Source organism: Bos taurus, chromosome 1 (assembly GCF_002263795.3).
Source record: "Bos taurus isolate L1 Dominette 01449 registration number 42190680 breed Hereford chromosome 1, ARS-UCD2.0, whole genome shotgun sequence".
In the NCBI taxonomy this organism is placed as follows: domain Eukaryota; kingdom Metazoa; phylum Chordata; class Mammalia; order Artiodactyla; family Bovidae; genus Bos; species Bos taurus.
The window spans coordinates 39118274-39145352 of record NC_037328.1 but is presented as its reverse complement, the minus strand read 5'-3'; the positions used below and the strand labels follow the sequence as shown (position 1 = coordinate 39145352).

General features: G+C 37.9%; 1 long non-coding RNA gene across 2 annotated transcripts in view; it reads right to left on the bottom strand.

Annotated features, from left to right (window-relative positions):
• Positions 1-27079, bottom strand: part of LOC132345467 (uncharacterized) — a 74904-nt gene that overhangs the window by 43934 nt on the left and 3891 nt on the right. The gene's annotated exons all lie outside the window — the stretch shown is intronic.

Genomic DNA, 27079 nt, shown 5'->3' with positions numbered 1-27079 from the left:
AGTTTTCTAAGACACTAATTTTTTTCAAATTGGAGTCATATCTTTAATTACAGTACTGTTTTTAATTTGATGGATGATAATGCTTTAATGGAGAAGGAAATGGCAGCCCACTCCAGTGTTCTTGCCTGGAGAATCCCAGGGACGGGGGAGCCTTGTGGGCTGCTGTCTATGGGGTCACACAGAGTCGGACACGACTGAAGCGACTTCACACACACACACACACACAATGCATTAATAGAGAAGGAAATGGCAGCCCTCTCCAGTGTTCTTGCCTGGAGAATCCCATGGACAGAGGAGCATGGTGAGCTACAGTCCATGGGGTCAGAAAGAGGCAGACACGACTGAGTGACTAAACAATAACAATGCATTAAGAACCATCTTATCATGTTAGCATGCAGTCATTTTTTATAACAGTCTGTTCTGATTCGGTATGACAAACCTGGAGATGATCCACCATGGATCCTGGAATGCTGAGGTAGCACAAAGGATTAGACTGGCAAATCAGAAATACAAGAAGTGGAGGTCTTACCCAGTATCAACTGTGTTAATGCTTCAATGACACAAGGAACTACAGGGCAGAGAAGATGCAAGGAGAGGTCTAGTACCCTCAGGTCTATCTGGCCCTTTCTCTCCTCATCAGAATGCACTCCAGCCCTGAGTAATTACAAATCTATATTACTTACACAAAACCTGCCATTTCAGCATGAACCATCCTATTTAATACTAAGATAGTTTCATAGCTTTTGTGACATTTTCAAGAAAGACCTGGGCCATAAACACAAAGTTCTAAGTTTGTTTAAAATAGGCAACCTTAGAGTAGGAACATTCTGCTACAAAGATTACACATCCAAAGACTCTTTGGCTAACAATTATCACTGGTTAATTTTCAGAGTACTCTGTTTTTAGAGGGTCTACAGAGGAGTGTTGAAGTGTCTCCTTCCTTAGTTATTTGTCGGGAGATTCTGCCCTTGTAAAAGGAGAGAATGGAGTGAATGCTAATTGTTTATTACTTTCTCTTAAGCAGTATCAGATGGGGAGGAGTGTCAATTGAAGTAATGGAAGGTAGTAGTGAAAAGAGAAGGAGTTTGACTAGGAGACAACACACCAAAAAGAGGTATAAGGATTTAGGAAAGAGAAAGAAAGTCACACGGGAGAGCTTTTGCCTATTTCAAAACTCTATCTATACCCCAATATCTGTATAAAAATACTTATGGTACTGTCACCACCCCGGGAAGAGTTTAGTGCCATGTTTTTCTTTCATTATTGAAATTGCTTTAGTTTGTTAAATAGTTTTCTTGATGAATTTTACTTAGGACTTCAAATCATACACCAAGGTACTAAAAACATAATGGAACTGCTGTGTAAAATGAATGAATTTTATATTTTGCCAGGCCAGCAGTCACTGAAATGATCAAGAACATTCTGCTATCACTCCGTTGAGACATGATATATGTCAATTTAAATTCTTTACTCAAAAAAACACATGTATGCCAATGTTCACTGCAGCACTATTTATAATAGCTAGATCTTAGAAGCAGCCTAGATGTCTATCAACAGATAAATGGATATATACAGTGGGATATTAGACATAAAAGGGAATGAAATTGAGTCAGTTGAAGTGATATGGATGAACCTAGAACTGTCATACAGTGTGAAGGAAGTCAGAAGGAGAAAAACAAATATATTAATGCATGGAATCTAGAAAAATGGTACTGATGAACCTATTTGCAAAGCAGGAATAGAGATACAGAGAGAATGGACTTGTTGACACAGAGGGGGAAGGAGTGGGTGGGATGAACTGAGATGATAGCATTGACATGTATACACGTCCATGTGTAAAATAGCTAGCTAGTAGGATGCTGCTGTATAGCACATGTAGCTCAGCTCAGTGCTCTGTGATGACATAGATGGATGGAATGGGGTGGGGGGCAGGTAGTGGGAGGAAGGCTCAACAGGGAGGCGATATATGTATACACATGGCTGATTCACAAAGTTTTATGGCAGCAACTAACACAACATTGTAAATTATATTCCAATAAAGAGAAAAAACAAAAAACCAATTAAATATGAGAATATACAATTATAAAATATAAATTATACCTAAAACCATTTGGTTAATGTACTTCATGTGGTTGGGTATCTTAAATGGTATTAAGATCATGTCTGAGTAAAAGCAGTGAAGGAATATCATTCTTGAGTATAACATGACTTATAAATTTCCCTTAAGAACAAAATTTGGTGTTTAACAGAGAAAATATAATCAGATTAGTCTACATATGCAGACTATCTACATAAATTTTCACTATGCCCAAATGCTATCTGAAGTCGCTGCCAGATATAAATCATCCCCTTCCTTTCTTAGTAATGCAGAAGCATATTATTAAATTCCTAGAGTAATTCTGGGGAGAGACTCAGCAGTAAGCTGTCTGCAGGCAACACTCTGAGCAGCTGGAAAAATTAATGCCTTGATCCTGAAAGTGGAGCAGGAGGTCCAGGAAGCATAATGTTCACTCCACTCTTTTATCAAAATAAAAAACAAAGACCTTCAGAAAATACCAGCTATTTATAACCAGAAATTCTGTTTCACAACTGCTATTCATATAAAAGATACATATCAGGAAGATTTGGACACTTAAGTCATATAATGGAGTCTTTTTGAGTACTGCAAACACATTTTCTCATTACTGTTCTTCATATTCAGTTTTGGTTGTGATTAAGATTACAGGACATAGAATATTTACCTAGTGTGGTGGTGAGTTGTATGTATCACCCTGGAGGATGTTTTTGAGTGAGATTAATTTTTAAATCCATAAACTTTTAAACTGACTTCCATAAAGTGAGAGGACCTCATCTAATCAGTTGAAGATCTGAGTAGAGCAAAGGACGAGCCTCCCTGAGCATGAGGGAATGCTCCATTTGACTTCCCTCAGATTAGAATTGCATCATCAAGTCTCCTGGGTGTCCAGGCTTCCAGCCCATACTACAGATCGGGACTTGTCAGCCTCCATAATGACATGAGCCAATTACTCATGAAAAATTTCCTTGTATGTACATATATATGCTACTCCTGTTGGTTCTATTTCTCTGGAGAAATGTGTTTAATAGATCTCATTCTGGGATTTCCCTGGTGGCTCAGATGGTAAAGAAGCCCCTTACAATGCAGGAGATCCAGGTTTGATCCTTGGGTCAAAAAGATTCCCTGAAGTAGGAAATGGCAACCCACTCCAGTATTCTTGCCTGGATAATTCCATGGATAAAGGAACCTGGCGGGCTATAGTCCATGGGGTCACAGAGTTGAACACCACTGATCTAGTTTAAAAATTGACCTATTGATAAAAGTTAGGAAATTATCACTGATTTTTATGTAATTATCTTTCATCTTATTTTTGCACTAATATTACATGCCAACTAGATATTTCTGCAAAACTAATTTGGGATTTAGTACAAAGATATTCTAAACTTCTTTTTATTTGTCATGTGAGTGCTCTTTAATAAAATTATATCAAAAATAGATGACTTAGATTTGAGTGGAATAAAAGAGGACAATGTCAGGAACTTTAAAATACCTCAAATGTTAGTTTTATTCTTCTACTTTATTATGTTTCCCAAAGACTGGAGTATAGTTCTTTTAGTGAAATTATAAAGCTGTCAACTCAATTGAAAACACATATTCTTAATGCTATAGTGCTTTGTCTATAAGGTCTCACTAGTTCATTTCCGTAAATATTTATCTATATCTATTATTTTGCAGGTTCTGTCTAAGGAATTGAAATACATTTGTAAATAAAGTATATCTCTGATTTAGTGCTTATGCTGAAGTGAACTCTAGTAAAAATATGGGTTCATTTACAGTTTTATTGGCTTTGATCCCTGGGTTGGGAAGATCCCCTGGAGAAGGAAATGGCTACCCACTCCAGCATTCTTGCCTGGAGAACCCCATGAGCCTGGTGTGCTATAGTCTATGGGATCGCAAAGAGTTGGACATGACTGAACAACTAATACACATAATTTTATTATTAGCCTATTTTAAAATTAAATTTGTTTAGCTTTATCATTAATCTCATGATAAGCTTCCTTTTACTTTTTTACATAATATCTTCTAATGTCTTCCCATTGAAATTCTGAATAAAATGCAATATATAAATATATTCATCTGACATCTGCCCATATCTCCACTTTTACACCACTCTTTGCTTTTTATGTTCCACTTATACTTTTTTTCTTCAATTTTTCTGACATAATGATCTTGGTATCAGAATATTCTATCTTCTTTCTACCTATAATACTCTCCATTATAGCTATCTCCTTATTCATTTAGCTAAAACTACTTATTCTCCAGACACATCTTAAATCGTCACCTCTTCCAGAAGTTTCCTGGTCTATATTAACACTTTCATCTAGAAGGTACTTTTTGAATGCACATGACACCCTTTAAATTGTGTATATTATGTCCTCTTTGCTAATTGCAAGTTACCTCACTGCAAAAAAAAATGTATCTGTTTATTCACCAGTGTATTCCCAATGCATGGTGGCATGGTTAATTCTAAAAAATTAATTGCAAGTATATGACAAGAGTCTTATAAACCAAGGTACAGCCTACAATAAAGTTGTTACTTCCAGTTGTTAATCTACAAAATGCTATAATAATCACATTTATATTTGTCTCATATCCAATATATTCCAAGGGACCTTAATAAATAACTTATGGAATCTAGATTCAAATAATATTAATGAATGTCAATGCTTAACACATTTCTCTAGGATACCAGGATAACAATACTGAAAGAAAAAAAGAGCTTGTTTTAAATCAACCAACCTGACTCCTGATTATTGTTTTTTTCTTCAAATGCCCATAAACCAGAGCATAATAAATATTTGAGAAATGTGTGTCATACCTATTTTAAATTTGTCATCCTTTATTTTACAGAATATAATAGGGTCTATTTTTGGAAACTATAACTGTGCATTTCGAATTATTCTGTAGGGTGTTTCATGTACTACAAAAAAAAATAGTTTGAAGGTAATTATAAGTTAACATCATTCTTACAACATTAGGAGACTTTAAGCAATTTTAGATCAATTAGTTGCTATCATAAAATCTGCTCTACACAATTAATAATTTAGTCATGTTAAGCATTATGTTGTTCTCTATGTAAATTAGTCTTAGGCTTCTTCCAGAATAAAAGCTTTGTTGTATATCTATGCTCCCTACAGGACTGATGTGTGTTGCGTGTGTGAGCAGCTCTCAGTAATGTCTTCCAGGCCTCAGATTCTATCAGTCTGCCCTCCCCTCCCTCCTCCATCCACACTGACGTTGCTGCTGTCTCTTGTACATGACAAGCCTGGTCCTCTCTTGAGGCCACTGCTCTTACTCTCCCCTCTACCTAATGGAGTTTTCCCCCAAATATCCATGTGGTTTGCTGATATCTACTGAAACTCCACATTATCAGACGGGCCTTCCTATAATAATAACCTTGTCTAAAATGCTTAATATTTATCCAGTCTTGTTTTTGTCCTGAATAGTTTTCACCATGCAGCATATCATGTGTTTATTATCTGTTTACTCCGTGTTTCTCCAAGATAGAGTGGGAACTCCAAGAGGACAGGAAACTCACTTCTTATTGCTCTATCACTTGTGCCTAGAACAGTGACCTGCGTGAGGATCTTCCTGACCCAGGTATCAAACCCAGGTCTCCTGCATTGCAGCCAGATTCTTTACCATCTGAGCTACAGGGAAGTCCCAGTTCAAAGTAGCAAAAGTGAAAAATTCAGTTTTATTGCTTTTATTCCTTTGACCATTATTACTTTATATTATCAATGGAGATACCTTTTCACTAAGAACTGTAGTGCAAAACATGATACACAACTTTGATTCCTCTCCAGAATTCTATGTCTGTTTCTAATCATAGCTGCTGATCATTTCCTGGGTCACATCATAAATGCAATTAGTGGTTTATTTTTCAAAATAACTCAGACTAAATCTCTGGATTCAATTAACCACTGAATCCTGATCCTGGTAGTAACTCATTCAAACTTTTTATGCAAGGCAGTTTAGTATTATCTGCAAAATAACTAGCAAGAAAATCAAATTCATTTTGCTAATATAGCGTGGCACAGAGAATTGGAGAATATGACAGAATTGTGAGTAGTCTAACTGAAATGGATTTGAGAAGCTTAAAAGTTACCAAATTTTCCCAGTAATAAGTAGGTTTCATATTATACAAGCAGAGCCTTCAATAACACTGACCAATGAATAAACATAACAAAACAAAGTCATAATTAGAGAACAACCATGTGGTTGCTAGAGGAGAGATGAAAAGGGGAGGAGAGAAATGAATGAGGGAGATTAAAAGCTATAAGTTTCCAGTTGCAAAATAAATCAGTAATGGGTATGAAGTGTACAGTGGGAAGAATAGTCAATAATTATGCAATATCTTTGTATGGTGACATATGGTAACCACTTATTGTGGTGATCATTTTGAAATGTATAGAAATATCAAATCACTATGCAATTGGAACTAACATAGAGTTATAGGTAAATTATACTTTAAAAAAAAAAAAAAACAAGGAAACATAAGGGGAAAAAAAGATTAGGTCTGTGGTTACCAGAGGAAGGGTTTGAGGGGTAGTGGGATTGGATGAAGGCAGCTGAAAGGTATAGACTTCCAGTTATAACATACACCAGTACTAGGGATGCAATGTACAACGCTAAAAATATAATCAACATTGTGTGTGTGTGCTGTGTGCTCAGTCGTGCCCTATTCTTTGTGACCCCATGGACTGCAGCCTGCCAGGCTCTTCAGGAAAATCTGTGGAATTTTTCCAGGCAAGTATACTGGAGCAGGTTAACATTTCCTGCTTCAGGGGATATTCCTGGCCCAGTGATCGAATCCTTGTCTCTTGTATCTCCTCCATCGGCAGGCGGATTCTTTACCACTGGGCCACCTGGGAAGTCATAATTAACATTGTTATATGTTATATAAGAATGTTGTCAATAAAACAAATCCTGAGTTCTCATCACAAGGAAAAAAATTGTTTCCTATTTCTTTTATTTTGAATCTATATGACATAATAAATGTTCACTAAACTTATTGTGAACAAATTCATTTCATTATATATGTAAGTCAAATCATTATGCTATATATCTTAAACTTTTATGTGCTATATTTCAATTACATCTCAATTAAACTGAAAGAAATAATACTGACCATGTCTTTGCCTCTATATAGAAACAAAATCTAGCTGTATTTTACACCAACTCTTTCATTTTAAAATGATTGTAGAAATATCACACAGAAATAGTTGAAATCAAGTAAAACTACTTTCTCTTCATTTACATTTTTCATTTGTTTTCTTCTTAAATAAGATTCATAAAACATCAAAAAATATGACCTCTATGGTACAGAAATAAAAATGCTATTATATATATAATTATAGTTCTTGTGCATTAAAAACATTTTGCAAGCATTGAATTGGATGGTTTAAGTGTAAATGAATCAGAACAGCTGAAGTTAGGTTTTTCTTCCAGTGTTTACTAATAAAAGAACACAATAATAGTTAAGATGTGTGCTTAGTTGCTCAGTTGTGTCTGACTCTGTAATCCCATGGACTGTATCCTGCCAGGCTCCTTTGTCCATGGGGATTCTCTAGGCAAGAAAACTGGAGTGGGCTTACTTGCCCTCCTCCAGGGGATCTTCCCAACCCAGGGATTGAACCCAAGTCTCCTACATTGCAGGCAGATTCTTTGCCTACTGAGCCACCAGAGAAGCCCAAGAATCCTGGAGTGAGTAGTGTACCCCTTCTCCAGGGGATCTTCCTCACCCAGGAATCAAACCAGGTATCCCTCAATGTAGGCAGATTTTTTACCAGCATTACCTTACCAGATTCTTTAACTCAGCGTTAGGCTTCCCTGAGTTACCAGGGAAGTTCAGGAAGTAAGTAAGTAAGATACTTATTCATAATTTGAGTAGGTATTTCCATTATATTTGGAAACACAAATACACATGGTTATTCTGCTTTTCAGCAGAAGATAAATTGTCAAGTAAGTCCTTTATTTATTTATTTATTTTTCTTGGCCATAGTGTGCTATGAAGGATCTTAGTTCCCTGACCAGGGATTGAATTTGTGCCCCTTTCAGGGAAGTGTGGAGCCTTGACCACTGGACCACCAGGGAAGTCCCCAAATAAGTCAATTTCTATGGCTAAAGTAATCCATAGAATTTCTTATAAAGCATTCAGTTTGAAACTAAGGAATCACCTTCATTAGAAATCTCTTTTCGTGGAGTTGGTCTTAGTCTCTTAAACATAATGATGCCTTGACAATAAAACTGTATTTGATAGTTAGCTAGTAGACTCCTATTTCAGGTAATATTTAATATAAGAAAGTTTACCTCCACTTATTACAGTGGAAGGTTTAATTCACAGCTAGTATTAATTGCATTATAGGTATTTCATTCTAATTTTAAAAAATTTCAGCAATAATTGCATTGAGAATGTTAATTAATATTTTAGGCTTACATATCCTCTCCAGTCCATTTAGCTTCTAAAATAAATTTCCACTTTTTCTACTTTTTGTTATGGTTGAAAATAATACTGGAAATTTTACTGTGTGTAGTCAGGGAAAATGTTCATCAAGCAGTCATAATTCACAGAGCACCTTTCTCCCCACCCTCCCAACTCCCATCCCAGAAGCATGTACTGTATTTCCCTGCATAGCTATCTAATCAACAGCTCTAATGCATATGAGTTCAGCATCAATTGATATTTACTATAAACTATAAGGATATTAACTTGCCTGGAGAATCCCAGGGACGGGGGAGCCTGGTGGGATGCCGTCTCGGGTCGCACAGAGTTGGACACGACTGAAGCAACTTAGCAGCAGCAGCATAAGGATACTAAAAAGAGTATGCTTCATCACCAGTTATTAAAATTAGGAATTTCAGAGTCTTGGAAGTTACAAGGTCCATTTCTCGCCAGTTCAAATATTTCCATTATCATGTATAGCCTCCCTTCTTAAACCTATAGGTTTGGTAAGTATAGTGTTGGAAATAAAATAATTGGGTAGGGATTCAAGAACTAAACATATTTCCTATTATTATTATTATTATTTTTACCTTTCTACTTTTAAAGTAACTACCAGCTCTTTAGGAATAGTTATGGATGGCATCTAGGCAATTTTTTTATTAAAAAAAAATCTTGAACTCTAGCTGAAACATATCTCAAATAAGTCCAATGTCCAAAGAATACCTTGTCCTTCCTCCTGCTTTTTTGCTTCCTGGAATAATCAACACTATTAAAGAAGGGGCCAGTTTATAGACCCGATTTCAGAAGTCATAAACTAGAAAGTAAAAATAAAACTCTAATGCTAGTTAAATTGGAAACAGAACCATTGAAAGAATGAACAATTCTGACTCAAAAATTATGAAATTAATATTTGCTATTTTTCCTTCAGATCATACAATTAGAGATTATTAAAATTAAGGGTTTCAGAAATTTTCTACTTTGACTTTTTACTTTTGTAAGGAAAGAAATTAAAGAAATTACTTTTTTTTTCTTCATAGCTAGTATTCAAAAAATTTATTGACTGTGTAATATATTGTGTTATGGTCTAAATGTTTGTGCTCCCTCAAAATTAATATGTTGAAATACTAACACCCAATGTGACAGTATCAGCAAGGAGAGTCTTTGGAAGGTGACTAAGTTGTGAGGGTGGAGCCCTCACATGACTGAGATTAGTGACCTTATAAGAGAGATCTCACAGAGTTCCCTTGCCCCTTCACCACCAGAGAATTTCAGAAGTCACCTGATTTTAGACCTCTAGCCTCCCCCACTCCAGTACTCTTGCCTGGAAAATCCCATGGACGGAGGAGCCTGGTAGGCTGTAGTCCATGAGGTTGCTAAGATCGGACACGACTGAGCGACTTCACTTTCACTTTTCACTTTCATGCATTGGAGAAGGAAATGGCAACCCACTCCAGTGTTCTTGCCTGGAGAATCCCAGGGACGAGGGAGCCTGGTGGACTGTCATCTATGGGGTTGCACAGAGTCGGACACAACTGAAGCGAGTTGTTTATAAGCCATTCAGTCTATCTTATTTTGTTGTAGTAGCCCAAACAAAGACAGTATGGGACACTCTCTTAAAGACTCTCTCTATCTATATGTATGTATGTATGTATATACATATATATATATATACATATATATATGTGTGTGTGTGTGTGTGTATATATATATATATATATATATACGGTTTTTCCAGTGGTCATGTATGGATGTGAGAGTTGGACTGTGAAGAAAGCTGAGTGCTTTGGTGCTGAGAATTGGTGCTTTTGAACTGTGGTGTTGGAGAAGACTCTTGAGAGTCCCTTGGACTGCAAGGAGATCCAACCAGTCCATTCTAAAGGAGATCAGCCCTGGGTGTTCTTTGGAAGGATGATGCTAAAGCTGAAACTTCAGTACTTTGGCCACCTCATGCGAAGAGTTGACTCACTGGAAAAGACTCTGATGCTGGGAGGGATTGGGGGCAAGAGGAGAAGGGGACAACAGAGGACGAGATGGCTGGATGGAATCACCTACTCGACATGGGTGAACTCCGGGAGTTGGTGATGGACAGGGAGGCCTGGCATGCTGCAATTCATGGGGTCGCAAAGAGTCAGACACGACTGAGTGACTGAAATGAACTGAACTGAACTGATATATATATATATATATATATATATGTATATAAAATATCATCCTCTTGTGGATGAATGTTTAGAAGGAAGCTGTGATGTTCAGCTTTTGAGTAAAATTGAATTGGTACAGTAAAAATGTGTGCATTCTTTTTGTATTTTTAAAATTAAGCTACTCTAACAATAAACTGTACAACATTTCTGAACATTTCTGTTTAGATCTGACAACAAGTTCGTTTTCTCCAGTATTGTTGCCATTGGCCTTCTTTGATTCTCTTTGCCCTTGGAATCCAATATTCTCTGACTCTAGGTGCCTTGCTCAGAACCCAGTCTTGCCTACCTCAAAGGCTCTATTCCTGTCAGACTTGCCTTGATTTTCTTCAGAGCTGATTAGGCTAGATTGGAGGCCAGGAGATCAACTGGTAGTCTTCTGCAATAAGCAAGGAACTAAATGGATGAAAGATTGAACTGAGTCGTGATGAAGGTCAAAGAGAGGATGTTAAATATTGTAGGTGTTAAGAAGAGAGACGGTGCTAAGCTTTCACCACTCCCTACCCCCAACACACACACACACACACACACACACACCACTACTGAGTCTTCAGGGGATTAAATAACCTCAACTGGGTAGCCATAGAGGAATCAAAAGAATATATCATCACTTTGCTGGCCTACTGTATTACCCTGTAAACTGGCATCTTTAGGAATCGGTAATCTGTAGCTACTTCTAATGGCAATAAAACATTTAAAATGGGTTCTTGTCCAGAAAAACACTGAATAAGTCCTTTAAGAATAGTTGAAAGATCCCAGATAAAACTCTCTTTTCTCCCTCTGTCAGAACTCATGAGCCACTCCAAAAACCTTCAGTAAATATTTTTAAAAAGAATAATACATTTAAATAATTAGGGGGCTTGAACAGATTTTGAATTAGCAGCTATAATTATAACCAGCTTGCAGTATAACCAAGTGCTTAAAAGGTAGCACAAAGGAGACACTCTCCCAAGGGTCTAAATGGACAGCTATTCGGAAATGTGTGAAATGGTGATGATTCTAGTCTTGTCTGCTCCCTGCAGATGGTATTAAATGCCTATGCAGTACATAAGGAGACCATAAAGAGAAATAACCCTTTAAACAGATATCAGTGTATGAGTGGGTGCTAGACAAGCATGCATTTACAAGTAAAATGAATCTGTCTGCCACTTATTTGATACCATTTGCAGGGATATCAAAAGTGATGCCATTATCCCACAGATGACTTGTTCTGGGCATTGTATCATTTATGTAAAAGAGATGGCACATCTCCCTTAACAGCATGTCTGGTAGGTGTGGATAGCTTTCAGCCAACCAAAGTTTTACAGTAAATTTCAGATGGTCTGCATGAAAAGGACTTGTGTCTCTTGGCAGCCACAATAGAGGCATCTGCTGCTTTGTTTAAGTCTGCCTTTTCCTTCTTCCTTTCTACATTTTTTTTTTTTTTTTTTTTTGTAGTCACCATGGTAAGTCTCAATTAACCAATCATAAATATTATGGCTGTTATGGATATGATTTTGATTACTTAGGAGTTGTCCCTCTGGTCCGTAAATTGGTGACCTTGTTGATTTGATAGTCTGTATCTGTGTAGCAAATTTCATTTTCGCCCTCACTCACAGAGCCAAACAAGGTTCAGTGTAGCTGTAGCAGCATTTCTAACTAATTAGAGTGGGACTTAGGAAAAACTTACAATATGCTTGTGTTTATGAAGGAAACTTTAGGGCTTAATCTTATTATTATCAATATTATACATCAAGTTTCAGCTCTAGAAGAACTAAAAAATATAACTCCCTCCAAAACATCTAACTCCCAGCTAGCTCAGTGAATTACCACAAAATTTTTAGCTTTGGACCTGTACAGTCCAATGTTTAAAATAATAGGCATGTTATTTAAGTGCAGGATGTTAAAAATGGGTGGGAAGGAAATAACGCTGCGTAACACAATGAGGATCAAGAGCTTTAGACTGCATCTGAAATGGTGCATCTTTTCTATAAAGATAAAATTTTACATAAGCAAAAGCTATATTTGAAAAGTTAAACATCTAAGATTTACATGGTGATTCAGTCATAGTTAAGGAGCAAGATGCATGGAAAAGTCCTAATAGTAGTATAATATATTCACCAGAAAAACTGATGTGACTGAAGTCCCATGTAGGAAAAAGAAGGAAGATAATTATGATTTTGCTGCATGCAGTAATACTTGCTGACATCTATGAAGTACTTTCTAAGTGACAAGCACTATACTAAATACTTTATATATTTTATGTTGTTTAAAACTCTCAATTAAGGATATAGATATTCCAATTACCCCTTTTATCATTAAGGGAACTAAGGCAGCGAGAGTAATGCTTAAAGTCATTACTAATCAGATCACATTTGGAATAATTGCATCTGTTTGGGAATAACAAAATGGAATATAGAGGAAGATGAGTATGTTCAGAGAAGTGAGAGGAGGGGACTTAAATTTTTTTTTTAAATGTTCATGTTACTTTTGTATGAGTTATTATCTACCTCCTCTACTAGATGGTGAATTCATGAGCCCAGGGCCAGATCTGCTTGGTTTAAGGTTGTATTTTAAATGTCTAGCACAATCCTTGGCACAGAGTAGGTACTCAGTATATTAAAACTTTCTGGCAGACTTAATAAAGCCAAATGTCCTTGCACAGACAATACTTTGGTATCCAGGATAGCTGTCATGATATTATTTAAGAGCTTTTCCGTGGAAGATTAGATTTGTTCTGCATGCTAGTGGTAGGAAGGAAACAGAGGAGAAATTTGAATTAAAAGTATTTTAATAGTGATTGTTGCCCCCCAAAAGTAGATGGAATGAGAAGCTGCTATTTCACTGTCACTGGGTGTTCCAGCATAATTTGGGTATCACTTTTCAAGGGTAGGGAAAAGCTACTTTAATGGCAATAGGTGTCTGAGGCATTTAAGGTCATTTGGCTCAGATGGTAAAGCGTCTGCCTATAATATGGGAGACCCGGGTTCGATCCCTGGGTCCGGAAGATCCCCTGGAGAAGGAAATGGCAACCCACTCCAGTACTCTTGCCTGGAAAATTCCACGGACAGAGGAGCCTGGATACAGCCCATGGGGTCACAGAGAGTTGGACACAACTGAGCGACATCCCTTTCTTTCTTTCTTTCTATAGACTGAAATGGGTTTCCCTGGTAGCTCATCTGGTTAAGAATCCACCTGCCATGCCGGAGAGCCTGGTTCAATTCCTGGGTAGGGAAGATCCCCTGGAGAAGGGATAGGCTACTCACTCCAGTATTCTTGGGCTTCCCCTGGAGGCTCAGATGGTAACAAATCCACCTGCAGTGCAGGAGACCTGGGTTCAGTCCCTGGGTTGGGAAGATCCCCTGGAGGAGGGCATGGCAACCCACTCCAGTATTTTTGCTTGGAGAATCCCCATGGACAGAGAAGCTTGGTGGCCTACAGTCCATATGGTCACAGAGTTGGACACAACTGAGTGACTGAGCACAGCAAGCACAGCATAGACTGAAATCCCCTGCTTTTAGTTTGCATTCTAGAGAGGTAGGAAATATCTAAAGGCTTGTTGAATCTTTGAGGAACAGTTTGGTGGTATTTTGAGTTTGAATTAAGAAAGTATTTATTTGTAACAATTATATCAATAAAAATCATTAATATAGCAAAATCATTTGGTAACAAAGTAAATAAAACAGATCCTCCAATACAGTGGCATAAGTGAGTGTTTTATTTTTATGAGAATAATTTAAGAGGACTGTTCAGGAACTGTCAGATAAATATTAGTGTAATTACTACAGAATTGCTAATTGCATATAATTAATGCCTAAGGCTATACATGTGAATCTGTGTGATTTTTATGTGTATCACGCAAATTATAAGTCAAATGAATACTCTTTTCCCTTCAGGTATGAAAGTGAAAGTGAAAGTTGTTCAGCTGTGTCCTACTCTTTGTGACCCAATGGACTATATAGTCCATGGAATTCTCCAGCCCAGAATACTAGAGTGGGTAGCCTTCCCCTTCTCTTGGGGAGCTTCCCAACCCAGGAATCAAACCCAGATCTCCCACATTGCAGGTGGATTCTTTACCAACTGAGCTATGAAGGAAGCCCTTTGCGACCCCGCGAGCCCATGGACTGTAGCCTGTCAGGCTCCTCTGCCCATGGAATTCTCCAGGCAAGAATACTGGAATGAGTCTTCTCCAGGGGATCTTCCCAACCCAGGGATCAAGCCCAGGTCTCCCGGATTGCAGGCAGATCCTTTACTGTCTGAGCCACTAGGGAAGCCCTCCCTCCAGGTACACATTACACAAACACAGACACAGATAAATCATCATATTCAACCAATACATTTTAGTATGTCATATAGTTTATATATTATGTCAAACATTTCTATTTTTATAAAATCAGTAGGAAAAGACCAAAATGAGATATGCATATGGAAATCTGCCTCAATAGGCGGCATTCTACATCTGGCAAAGAGAATTATGAGATATGCCTTTTTTAAACATAATGATTTGTGGAAAGTATTTGGTGCAAAGATTTCAAAAATAATAAGAGTAAACACTACAGTTCTAAGAATTCCAATATGTAACTTTTACTGTAAAGGATATGGGAAAATTTTAGTAAAGTTTGGAGAATCAGTCCTAAAGAATATAAAAATTGGACAATTGACTGATTATTTTGGGCTTATCAAATTGGATTTACTCATTTGTAGAAAGATCCAAATAAAGAGAATAATAGTATACAATTTTAAATGTTCTGTGTTGTATTTAATGCAGAAGAATTAAATGTCTATATGTTCAAGACTATATTCTACCTAAAATTTGCATTTTTCATACTTCTAACACAGCTTCATACAGATATTTGGTGTTATAAATAGTTAAACTCTTGTATAGCTATTTTTTCAGACAATGTAGTGATTACACAAAAGTCACACACAAAAAAAGATTTGTCAAGTTTCTTTAGCTATACTTTCACCACCTATGGAAATTTAGTTTTTTTCTTTTCATCAAATATATATTAATTGCTTGGAAACTCTCAGAACCTTTGTAAATGCTGACGACATGGAAAGGAATAAGTCAAATTGTCCACGCCTTTAAAGATTTCAAAGTCTTCTGGGGATTATAGACTGAGTGTCCAAAGAGTATACTGCAAAAAAAAAAAAAAAAAACCACTATAATAAATATTCAAATTATTGTATCAGAATGTCCATAGAAGAAATAGTTTTCATTGACTGGTGAAGAATGCAATGGAGTTGGTTAGGAAGAAGAAAGGTGATATTTGAGTTTGATCTAAAACAATAAGCAGAAATTTACAAGGGAGATAAATATAAAAGCATAAAATGCTTAAATTGTTCGAAAAACACAAGGAGCATGAACTTCCAAGAAGCATAGGAAACCTGGGTCACTATATTAGCATATAAGATGGCTAGAGCCAAAATGAATACACACATAGGAGATGAGGACTATAGATGTTAACCTGCAGAGCATTTAATGCAAGAATCAGAGGATTTTATTTAGAAGAACTTATAGTTCATCCAATTATTTTGAAAGCTGAGGTTGGTCATTCTAGAGAAGACCTAAAGTGGAGGAACTGTGGAAACAATAGGCCAGAAATCAGCACTGTGATACAGTTTGCAAGTAAGTGATTATAAGACATCAGCCATGACTGTGGCCAAGCTTTTCAACAGTCATGTACAACATGGTATGATGGTATTGAATCAGTTTAGTTAAGCAAAAGTAACCTTTCACAGACTTTTTTTTCCTGTGCTATTCCAGGTTAGCTTGGCCAAAGAGAAATTACATGAGATTTTAAAGCAATAAGCATTATGTTCTCAAAGTTAGAGTGAGGCACCAAGGACCATTTCTGCTCATGCATGTTGTCATTAACCTCCCCTTCTTCACATCTTGTTTATACCCTCTCCCTCGTCCCAGAACCCATGCTACATGTTTTAGGTTTCTGTTCAACTGGAACAAGTTTTAGAATCAATTCATTTTCTGGCAATCTATTGCTGAATAAGAAGTCACCCCAATAATTAATGACATAAAACAGCAGCCATGTTATTGTATCTGCAAGTTTGTGGTTCAGGAGTTTGGGCAGCACATAGTGGGGACAGCTTGTCTTTATACCATAAGGACTGGGACTCAGGTGGAGCAGTTCAAATGCCAGGATATGGCTGGGATGGTTGAACTAGATCATATATCTTGGTTCTTGGTTCTGGCTGCCATATAGATCCTACACTTCTTCATATCATCTTTGCTAGAGCCTGATATATTCAAGGGAAGCTTATTACTCATTGTTTTAGTCCCTAGACTAGAATGGATAGAAAAGCCATAAGTCTGCTTCTTTTTCTCTGGGCTTTTCCGTTGTCCATGCAGCATCTCCATGTGGACTTCCTCATTGTCTGGTGGTCTAATTACAGTCAGACCTAAAGCAAGCATTCCAAGGGACCTGGGTGGAAGTTGCAAAACTTCTAATGGACTAGCACAGAAGTCCCAGGATATCATTTCCACTCTCTTTTATTATTCAAACTTAACTAAAGCTAGTACAGGCACAGGGAGGAACTCTGCATCTCAATGAGAGGAATAACAACAAGGATTCAACCATCTTTAATCAGCAATCTTTAATTTACTTTTGGAGTTAACAAAAGTTATGTATAGGCAAAGATAAAGAGTGAGGAATGACTGAGATTTACAAATCGATTGAATAATTACCTCATTAGTGGACAATGAGGTTAATGCTGGTCTCTGTGGGCTAAGCTTGAGATCTATCTAGCACTAAACTTTAGGTCAATGCATAGAGATCAAACACCAGTTATCCATGTTTAGATGCATAGAGATCAAACACCTTCATTATTCTCATGTATAAGACATAGGATGAGAGAGAAGGCAAGTTTCACTTCAAGGGAACCATTTAGGTATTCCTTAACATACATTTTTTAAAAATTTTCTGGAGTATAGTTGATTTACAAATTTGTGATATTTTCAGGTGGATGGCAAAGTGAATCAGTTATACATATATCCTTTTTTTTTTTAATATTCTTTTCCCACACAGGTCCTTAAAGAATATCGAGATAAGTTCCCTGAGCTATTCAGTAGGTCCCTATTAGTCATCTATTTCATATGCTTTTTATTATAATCTTTTGAAATTCAGGCCAGACTTCTTGCTGAAGGCAGTTCCTGCATGGAAAGAGGTCTGAATTCTAGTTACGTAGGTCTCTGTAGGATACATAAGCAAAAAGTTGACTTGTGGATGTAAAGGCCATAGTCCCAGATCATATGATAAAAATGAGAAACTCCTCTTCATCTGAACATTGAAGGGGATGGTGAGCATGGGTGGAGGGAGTGGGAATGCTGCTGCTGAAGCAACTCTGTGATATCCTCCCTTAGAACTGCTGATTGCTGAAGCTACAGCAGTTGCAAAAATAAAGTAGGATCACATATGAATCAGCTATTTGAAATGAGGAATGCAGTGGAAGTCCAGAAACCTGAGGGGAAATAGAGAAAACGGGCTTGCTGCTGGAAAGAACAGAGATGGGATCAAAAAAAATTCCGTTTCTATTCCTTGCTTGACTTTCTGAGTCTTAACTTCCTACTCTATGAAATAAAGGGATCAGCCAGAGATCACTAATAGTACTCTCAATTCCAAAAGTCCATAAATGGCTTAGGGAAATATAAGAAGTCAATTCCTGGCTAAGTTAAATGTGAATATAACACCAACACGACATGTGTCATATATTCATATAATTGTATGACTTAGCTTATCTAGATGACCTTTACCTCTTCTCCTTTAAGTAATGATAAACCTGAGATTTTTCAGGAGCAATCTTATTTTTAAAATTTTAATTATGCCTCCCTACTATGTGGCTCAGCAATAAAGAATCCACCTGCCAGTGCAGGAGCTGCAGGTTCAATCCTTGGGTTGGGAAGTTCTCCTGGAGAGAAAAATGGCTTCCCACTCCAGTATTCTTGCCTGGGAAATCCCATGGACAGAGGAGCCTGGCAGGCTACAGTCCATGGATTCACTAAGAGTCAGACACGACTGAATGACCAAAGGACAGCAATAACTATTCAGACCACGTATCTGAGCATTAAGTGTAAATTTTTAAATAAACACATCTTTACCAAGACTCCATGCTCAAAAAGGTCAAGTTGCAGGTAAGGAATGTTTGTCTTTAAACAATGGTATATGAAAAGTTGTGCTGTTGACCAATGGAAAAGAAAAAACAACAACAAAAATGTTAAAAACAGAGAAACAAGGAATCATGAGATAGGGCACGTGTTATCCTGCCCAGTTGCTTCAGTCATGTCCGATTCTTTGCAACCTCTTGGACTGTAACCCACCAGCTCTTCTGTCCATGGAATTCTCCAGGCAAGAATGCTGGAGTAGCTTGCCATTTCCTGCTCCAAGGGATCTGCCTGACCCAGGGACAGAACCCTCGTCTCTTGTGTCTCCAAATTGGCAGGAGGATTCTTTATCACTAGCACCACCTGGGAAGTATATTAAATGCCAAATAGATAAATGACTTCCTACTAACAAATGGCTATGAAAACTATATTTCAATTCATCAAAGCCAGTGTCTTTTGATTTCTGTAATGTTTATGGAAAGTATTACCTTGGCTTTTGGAAAATATTACAGAGTAAGATGTTTCCTGCTTTGCTACATACTGATAGTCTTTTTTTCCTTTTTTTTTTTTCCCCCAAAATGTTGAATTATTCTCTAAAAGTTTATAGAATGGGAGTATTTAACTCAATGTTAATACATGTTTTATGTGAGTTTAACAGAAGTAAATAGTCTCAATTTTGCGATGGAAAAATACAAACAAGAGAGTGACTATGTGATTCTCCCATGTTCACTAACAAAAATTCTTGTCAAGTAATACTATATCTTTTTTCACAAACGTTGACAAAACTATTCCTGAGGTTTGATTATATACTTAGAAAAAACTGTCATATTTTAGCTGATAAAAAGATTATATATTCTAGAAAAAACTGTCATATTTTAGCTGATAAAAATATGCATAGAAATCCTTCAGAATGCATGCTAATTTTGGCCCTTGTATGAGACCTGCAGCTGGTTTTCATAAGAACTGCAATAAGCATGGTTTGGGAATAGTCCTGCTGCCAATAGTGGAACTAAAATGAGATTCATCTTTTCCTGTTAAACTATTCAGGCATTTAATCCCAGCATAGTTGACGTTAAAGTAGACAAAGGAATAACCAGGACAGGGGAAAAAGAAAATGTAATATCCACTGACTCTATGAAATGCCAGTATCACAAGGTATAGTAGGAGACCTTCAAAAGCAAATGATAAATGTGTACCTTTGTCAAGTTCTTATGGGTATGGTCAAGGTCTCTCTGGTCATTTCTTTAAAAGACAGTTTTCTTTTCAGAATGAGAGGTTGAAGAATCATCTTCTTCTTTGGGGAACTTGAAGGAAAGGCTATTTTTAGGGGTAGTTATAGCAAAGCTTGCTTTGTACCTAACAGGATGAGTTACACACATTTTCATAGTCTCATGTAGCCCTATAACATAATAATGTGACAATATATGTAATTACATGCATGTAATGTGACACGATCAGACATTTTGTTATAGATAAAAAGGCATAGATTAATAGGCAATCAGATCAGATCACATCAGTCGCTCAGTCGTGTCCGACTCTTTGCAACCCCATGAATCATAGCACGCCAGGCCTCCCTGTCCATCACCAACTCCCGGAGTTCACTCAGACTCACGTCCATCGAGTCAGTGATGCCATCCAGCCATCTCATCCTCTGTCGTCCCCTTCTCCTCCTACACCAGCATCAGGGTCTTTCCCAATGAATCAACACTTCGCATGAGGTGGCCAAAGTACTGCAGTTTCAGCTTTAGCATCATTCCTTCCAAAGAAATCCCAGGGCTGATCTCCTTTAGAATGGACTGGTTGGATCTCCTTGCAGTCCAAGGGACTCTCAAGAGTCTTCTCCAACACCACAGTTCAAAAGCATCAATTCTTCGGCGCTCAGCCTTCTTCACAGTCCAACTCTCACATCCATACATGACCACAGGAAAAACCATAGCCTTGACTAGACGAACCTTTGTTGGCAAAGTAATGTCTCTGCTTTTGAATATGCTATCTAGGTTGGTCATAACTTTCCTTCCAAGGAGTAAGCGTCTTTTAATTTCATGACTGCAGTCACCATCTGTAGTGATTTTGGAGCCCAGAAAAACAAAGTCTGCCACTGTTTCCACTGTTTCCCCATCTATTTCCCATGAAGTGGTGGGACAGATGCTTATAAATTCTTGGGGACAATTATTAAAGTCATAAAAGTAAAATGGAGAAATAATAATATAATTCTGTCAATAAATTATACTCCTCAACAAGGTAACACAGATAACCATTCAGATAGGTCAAGACAAAAGATTATTCTTTTTAACTAAAATATGTTGTTCTCTGAATTAATAAATTATTAGCTCCCATTTCACTGTATTGTTGCTAAAACTGGAATAGATTTATTTTCATGACATTTGAGGTTAGGATGAAAGAAACAGAACACAAAAGAAAAATTAAGTATTTAAAAATTAAGTTTATCCCTGACCAAAATTTTTATGGTGATGGCATAAAATCCAAGACCATTTTCACCACCACTGCCTTCATCTGTGTCAAAGTCCCCTCAACTGTAACTTCACTTTTTTTATATAACCCTGTATGTGAGACAACAAAAGAAACACAGATGTATAGAACAGTTTTTTGGACTCTGTGGGAGAGGGTGAGAGTGGGATGATTTGGGAGAATGGCATTGAAACATGTATAATATCATATAAGAAACGAATCACCAGTCCAGGTTCAATGCAGGATACAGGATGCTTGGGGCTGGTGCACTGGGATGACCCAGAGGGATGGTACGGGGAGGGAGGTGGGAGGGGCGTTCAGGTTGGGGAACACATGTACACCCGTGGTGGATTCATGTTGATGTATGGCTAAACCAATACAATATTGTAAAGTAATTAGCCTCCAATTAAAATAAATAAATCTATATTTTTTAAAAAATGAATACTGACATTATAGAATCACTACTAATATTGGGACAGATGACTGAAATGAAAATTTCCTCTTTTTGAGGGTGCAAAAAGAATGTTCTTAATGGTCTGAAATAAATGATTTGCCGAGACTGTGTGTACATGGGCACAATAGTCTTTTCAGCAGCAGACAGAAAAGCGTGCCAGGCTCATAAATCTGAGGAAACAAAAGGAGAAAAACACCTCAGAAAAAACAACCCCACCAAATCAAACAATGAACAATTCTCTCTTACTTGGAACAGAAATGTAATATGGATGACAATAATATTACATGCAAAATGTGCATAAAAACTTGCTTCTAGCATAGGGAATTGCATTCCACTACAGATATTCTTTTGTCCATTCATTTTACATTGTAAAAATTGAAGTGATTCTAGACTTAACACTTTCAAAGTCTCCAAATAGCCAAGACTGAGTTGTGTTAGTATTAAAAGCACAGCTATTCTACATGAATAAAAATACCAACATAGGAAATAATGTCTCAGTGCCCTCCAGCCAAAGATAACCAACAATCGACCTATAGCTGAACAAGTTCCAATGAGGCAGATCACACACCATGGGGTACCACGGGGTGTCAGTAAGAGGGTTTCTGAGAGGGCTTACCACAGGATTTGTGCTTTTGTTAGATGATGACTTGTTGCGGGGGGGGGGGGGGATCTTTGAAGAAGCATCAGTTCACTTTGGAGCAAATGATGTAAAGAAGCAGGGGTAATTCTATGATTACATATCTAATTAATCTTGACTAAGAGGAAGGATAAAAGTGAAAGAGGAGAGTGAAAAAGTTGGCTTAAAACTCAATGTTCAAAAAACTAAGATCATGGCCTATGGTCCAATCACTTGATGGCAAATAGATAGGGAAACAATGGAAACAGTGAGAGACTTTATTTTGGGGGGCTCCAAAATCACTAAAGATGGTGACTGCAGCCATGAAATTAAAAGACACTTGCTCCTTGGAAGGAAGTTATGACCAACCTAGACCGCATATTAAGAAACAGAGACATTACTTCACCAACAAAGGTCCATCTAGTCAAAGCTATGGTTTTCCCAGTAGTCATGTATGGATGTGAGAGTTGGACTATAAAGAAGGCTAAGCACTGAAGAATTGATGCTTTTGAACTGTGGTGTTGGAGAAGACTCTTGAGAGTCCCTTGGACTGCAAGGAGATCCAACCAGTCCATCCTAAAGGAACTCAGTCCTGAATATTCATTGGAAGGACTGATGCTGAAGCTGAACTCCAATACTTTGGCCACCTGATGCAAAGGGCCAACTCATTGGAAAATACCCTGATGCTGGGAAAGACTGAAGGCAAAAGGAGTATAAGGCAGCAGGGAATGAGATGGTTGGGTGGCATCACTGACTCAATGGACATGAATTTGAGCAAACTTCAGGAGATAGTGAAGGACAGGAAAACCTGGCATGCTGCAGTCCATAGGGTTGCAAAGAGTTGAACACAACTTGGCAACTGAACAATAACCACAACAAAAGTATTGGCTGGGCTCTCATGATACTTGGAAGTGGAGAGTACTGTGTGTAAGAGGGGATGGGAGGTGCTTGAATACAGTCACAAAGTGGTCTCTTTTTGTGTGTCATTTCATTGTCTTAGAGTGGCCTTGGTTGGTGTTTTGGTGTTCTGGATCATTTACAGGATTGAAAACCTCTTGATCTGCAGCTTTAAGTGCCAGACTAGTTCCCTGCTGTAAAGGGAGCTTTCTCATTCTCAGGTGTAATATTTAGTTAATCATAAGGTAATAGATAAAAGTAGTCTGAAAAGCACACACACACACATACTGAGTGAATCATTAAATGGACTTTAAAAATAATTTTAAACACAGTAATTTATTTTATAGAGCCCTTATGTAGTATATGCTTTAGGCCAGGAACTTTCTAAATATTGTTTCATTCAGTCTCCATAAAATAGGTATTACTGCTATCTCAATTCTAAATATCAGGAAACTGAAGCACAGAGAGATTAAACAGTTTGAGCAAAGATGCACAACTAGTAGGTAGTAAAGCTGAAATTTAAAACTGGGAAGCTGGCTTCAAAGTTTAATCTCATTACTGCCATGCCGTGCTACTATTAAAAGCTAATTCTACTTTTCTAGACTGTAATTTTCACATTTTACATGTAGATTATGAGGAAAAATTTGAACCTACCACCAACCTACTAAAAATTTGTTTTCCTTTACCTATGACCACTCCCACCTCCTGCTCATCACTGATGTTCTAAACCTTAACACACTTCAGAGTGACTTGAAGAAATGAGATAGCACAGGCTACTCTGGGTTAAACTGTTGTACCAGCTATTTCTCAACCCATAAGATGGATGAATAGGGACAGGCCAAGCAGAGGACAGAAAGGAAACTGAGCTAAGAGAGATCAGCCTGACCTAACCCCATGAGAACAAAAGTTTGCTGTATGAATTACTTCTACTTGTCAATTTTTCCTCATTTTATTTTAATTTAAGGTTTCAATACAGCTATTCAGCTTTCAGTTCAGTTCAGTCACTAAGTTGTGTCCGAATCTTTGTGACCCAATGGAATGCAGCACACCAGGCCTCGCTGTCCATCACCAACTCCTGGAGTTTACTCAAACTCATGTCCATCTAGTTGGTGATGCCATCCAACCATCTCATCCTCTGTCATACCCTTCTCCTCTCACCTTCAAACTTTGCCAGCATCAGGGTCTTTTCAAATGAGTCAGCTCTTTGCATAAGGTGGCCAACGTATTGGAGTTTCAGCTTCAGCATCAGTCTTTCCAATGAATATTCAGGACTGATTTCCTTTAGGATGGATTGGTTGGATCTCCTTTCAGTCCAAGGGACTCTCAGGCGTCTTCTCCAACATCACAATTCGAAAGCATCAATTCTTCAGCTCTCAGCTTTCTTTATAGTCCAACTCACACATCCATACATGACTATTGGAAAAACCATAGCCTTGACTAGACAGACCCTTTGTTGGCAAAGTAATGTCTCTGCTTTTTAATATCCTGTTTAGGTTGGTCATAACTTTCTTCCAAGGAGTAAGTGTCTTTTAATTTCATGGCTGCAATCACCATCTGCAGTGATTTTGGAGCCCCCCAAAATAAAGTCTGACACTGTTTCCACTGTTTTGCCACCTATTTGCCAACAAATAGGGGACCAGATGCCATGATCTTCGTTTTCTGAATGTTCAGCTTTAAGCCAACTTTTTCACTCTCCTCTTTCACTTTCATCAAGACGCTCTTTAGTGCTTCTTCACTTTCTGCCATAAGGGTGGTGCCATCTGCATATCTGAGATTATTGATATTTCTCCCAGCAATCTTGATTCCAGCCTATGCTTCCTCTAGCCCAGTGTTTCTCATGATGTACTCTGCATATAAGTTAAATAAAGTGAAAGTGAAGTCGCTCAGTTGTGTCCGACTCTTTGCGACCCCGTGGACAGTAGCCTACCAGGCTCCTCTGTCCATGGGATTTTCCAGGCAGGAGTACTGGAGTGGGGTGCCATTGCCATCTCCCAGGGGATCTTCCTGACCCAGGGATTGAACCTGGGTCTTCCTCATTGAAGGCTGACTTTTTACTCTCTAAGCCACCAGGGAAGCCCTGGTTAAGTTAAATAAGCAGGGTGACAATATACAGCTTTGACGTACTCCTTTTCCTATTTGGAACCAGTCTGTTGTTCCACATCCAGTTCTAACTGTTGCTTCCTGACCTGAATACACATTTCTCACAGGTAGCTCAGGTTGTCTGGTATTCCCATCTCTTTCAGAATTTTCCAGTTTATTGTGATCCACACAGTCAAAGGCTTTGGCATAGTCAATAAAGCAGAAGTAGATGTTCTTCTGGAACTCTCTTGCTTTTCCCATGTTTCACTGGATGTTGGCAATTTGATCTCTGGTTCGTTCCTCTGCCTTTTCCAAAACCAGCTTGAACATCTGGAAGTTCATGGTTCACGTATTGCTGAAGCTTGGCTTGGAGAATTTTGAGCATTACTTTGTTAGTATATGAGAAGAGTGCAATTGTGTGGTAGTTTGAGCATTCTTTGGCATTGCCATTGAAATAAAAACTGACCTTTTCCAGTCCTGTGGCCACTGCTGAGTTTTCCAAATTTGCTGGCATATTGAGGGCAGCATTTTAATACCATTTTTCTTTTTGGATTTGAAATAGCTCAACTGGAATTCCATCACCTCCACTAGCTTTGTTCACAGTGATGCTTCCTGAGGACCATTTGACCTCACATTCCAGGATGTCTGGCCCTAGGTGAGTGATCCCACCATCGTGATTATCTGGGTTGTAAAGATCTTTTTTGCATAGTTCGTCTGTGTATTCTTGCCACCTCTTCTTAATATCTTCTGCTTCTGTTAGGTTCATACAATTTCTGTCCTTTATTGAGCCCACCTTTGCATGAAATGTTCCCTTGGTATCTCTGATGTTCTTGAAGAGATCTCTAGTCTTTCCCATTCTATTGTTTTCTTCTGTGTCTTTGCACTGATTACTGAGGAAGGCTTTCTCATCACTCCATGCTATTCTTTGGAACTCTGCATTCAAATGGGTATATCTTTCCTTTTCTCCTTTGCTTTTCACTTCTTTTCTTTTCACAGCTATTTGTAAGGCCTCCTCAGACAGCCATTTTGCTTCTTTGCATTTCTGTTTCTTGGGGATGGTTTTGATCACTGTCACCTGTACAGTGTCACAAACCTCTATCCATAGTTCATCAGGCACTTTGTCTATCAGATCTAGTCCCTTAAATCAATTTCTCACTTCCACTGTATAAACATAAGGGGTTTGATTTAGGTCATACCTGAATGGTCTAGTGGTTTTCCCCACTTTCTTCAATTTAAGTCTGAATTTGGCAAAAAGGATTTCATGATCTGAGCCACAGTCAGCTCTTGGTCTTGTTTTTGCTGACTGTGTAGAGCGTCTCCATCTTTGGCTGCATAGAATATAATCAATCTGATTTCAGTGTTGACCATCTGGTGATGTCCATGTGTATAGTCTTCTCCTGTGTTGTTGGAAGAGGGTGTTTGAAATTACCAGTGCATTCTCTTGACATAACTCTATTAGCCTTTGCCCTGCTTCATTCTGTACTCCAAGGCCAAATTTGCCTGTTATTCCAGGTTTTTTTGACTTCCTACTTTTGCATTCCAGTCCCCTATAATGAAAAGGACATCTTTTTTGGGTGCTACTTCTAGCAGGTCTTGTAGGTCTTCTGAGAACTGTTCAACTTCAGTTTCTTCAGCGTTACTGGTTGGGGCATAGACTTGAATTACCATGATATTGAATGGTTTGCCTTGGAAACAAATAGAGATCATTCTGTTATTTTTGAGACTGCATCCAAGTACTGCATTTCAGAC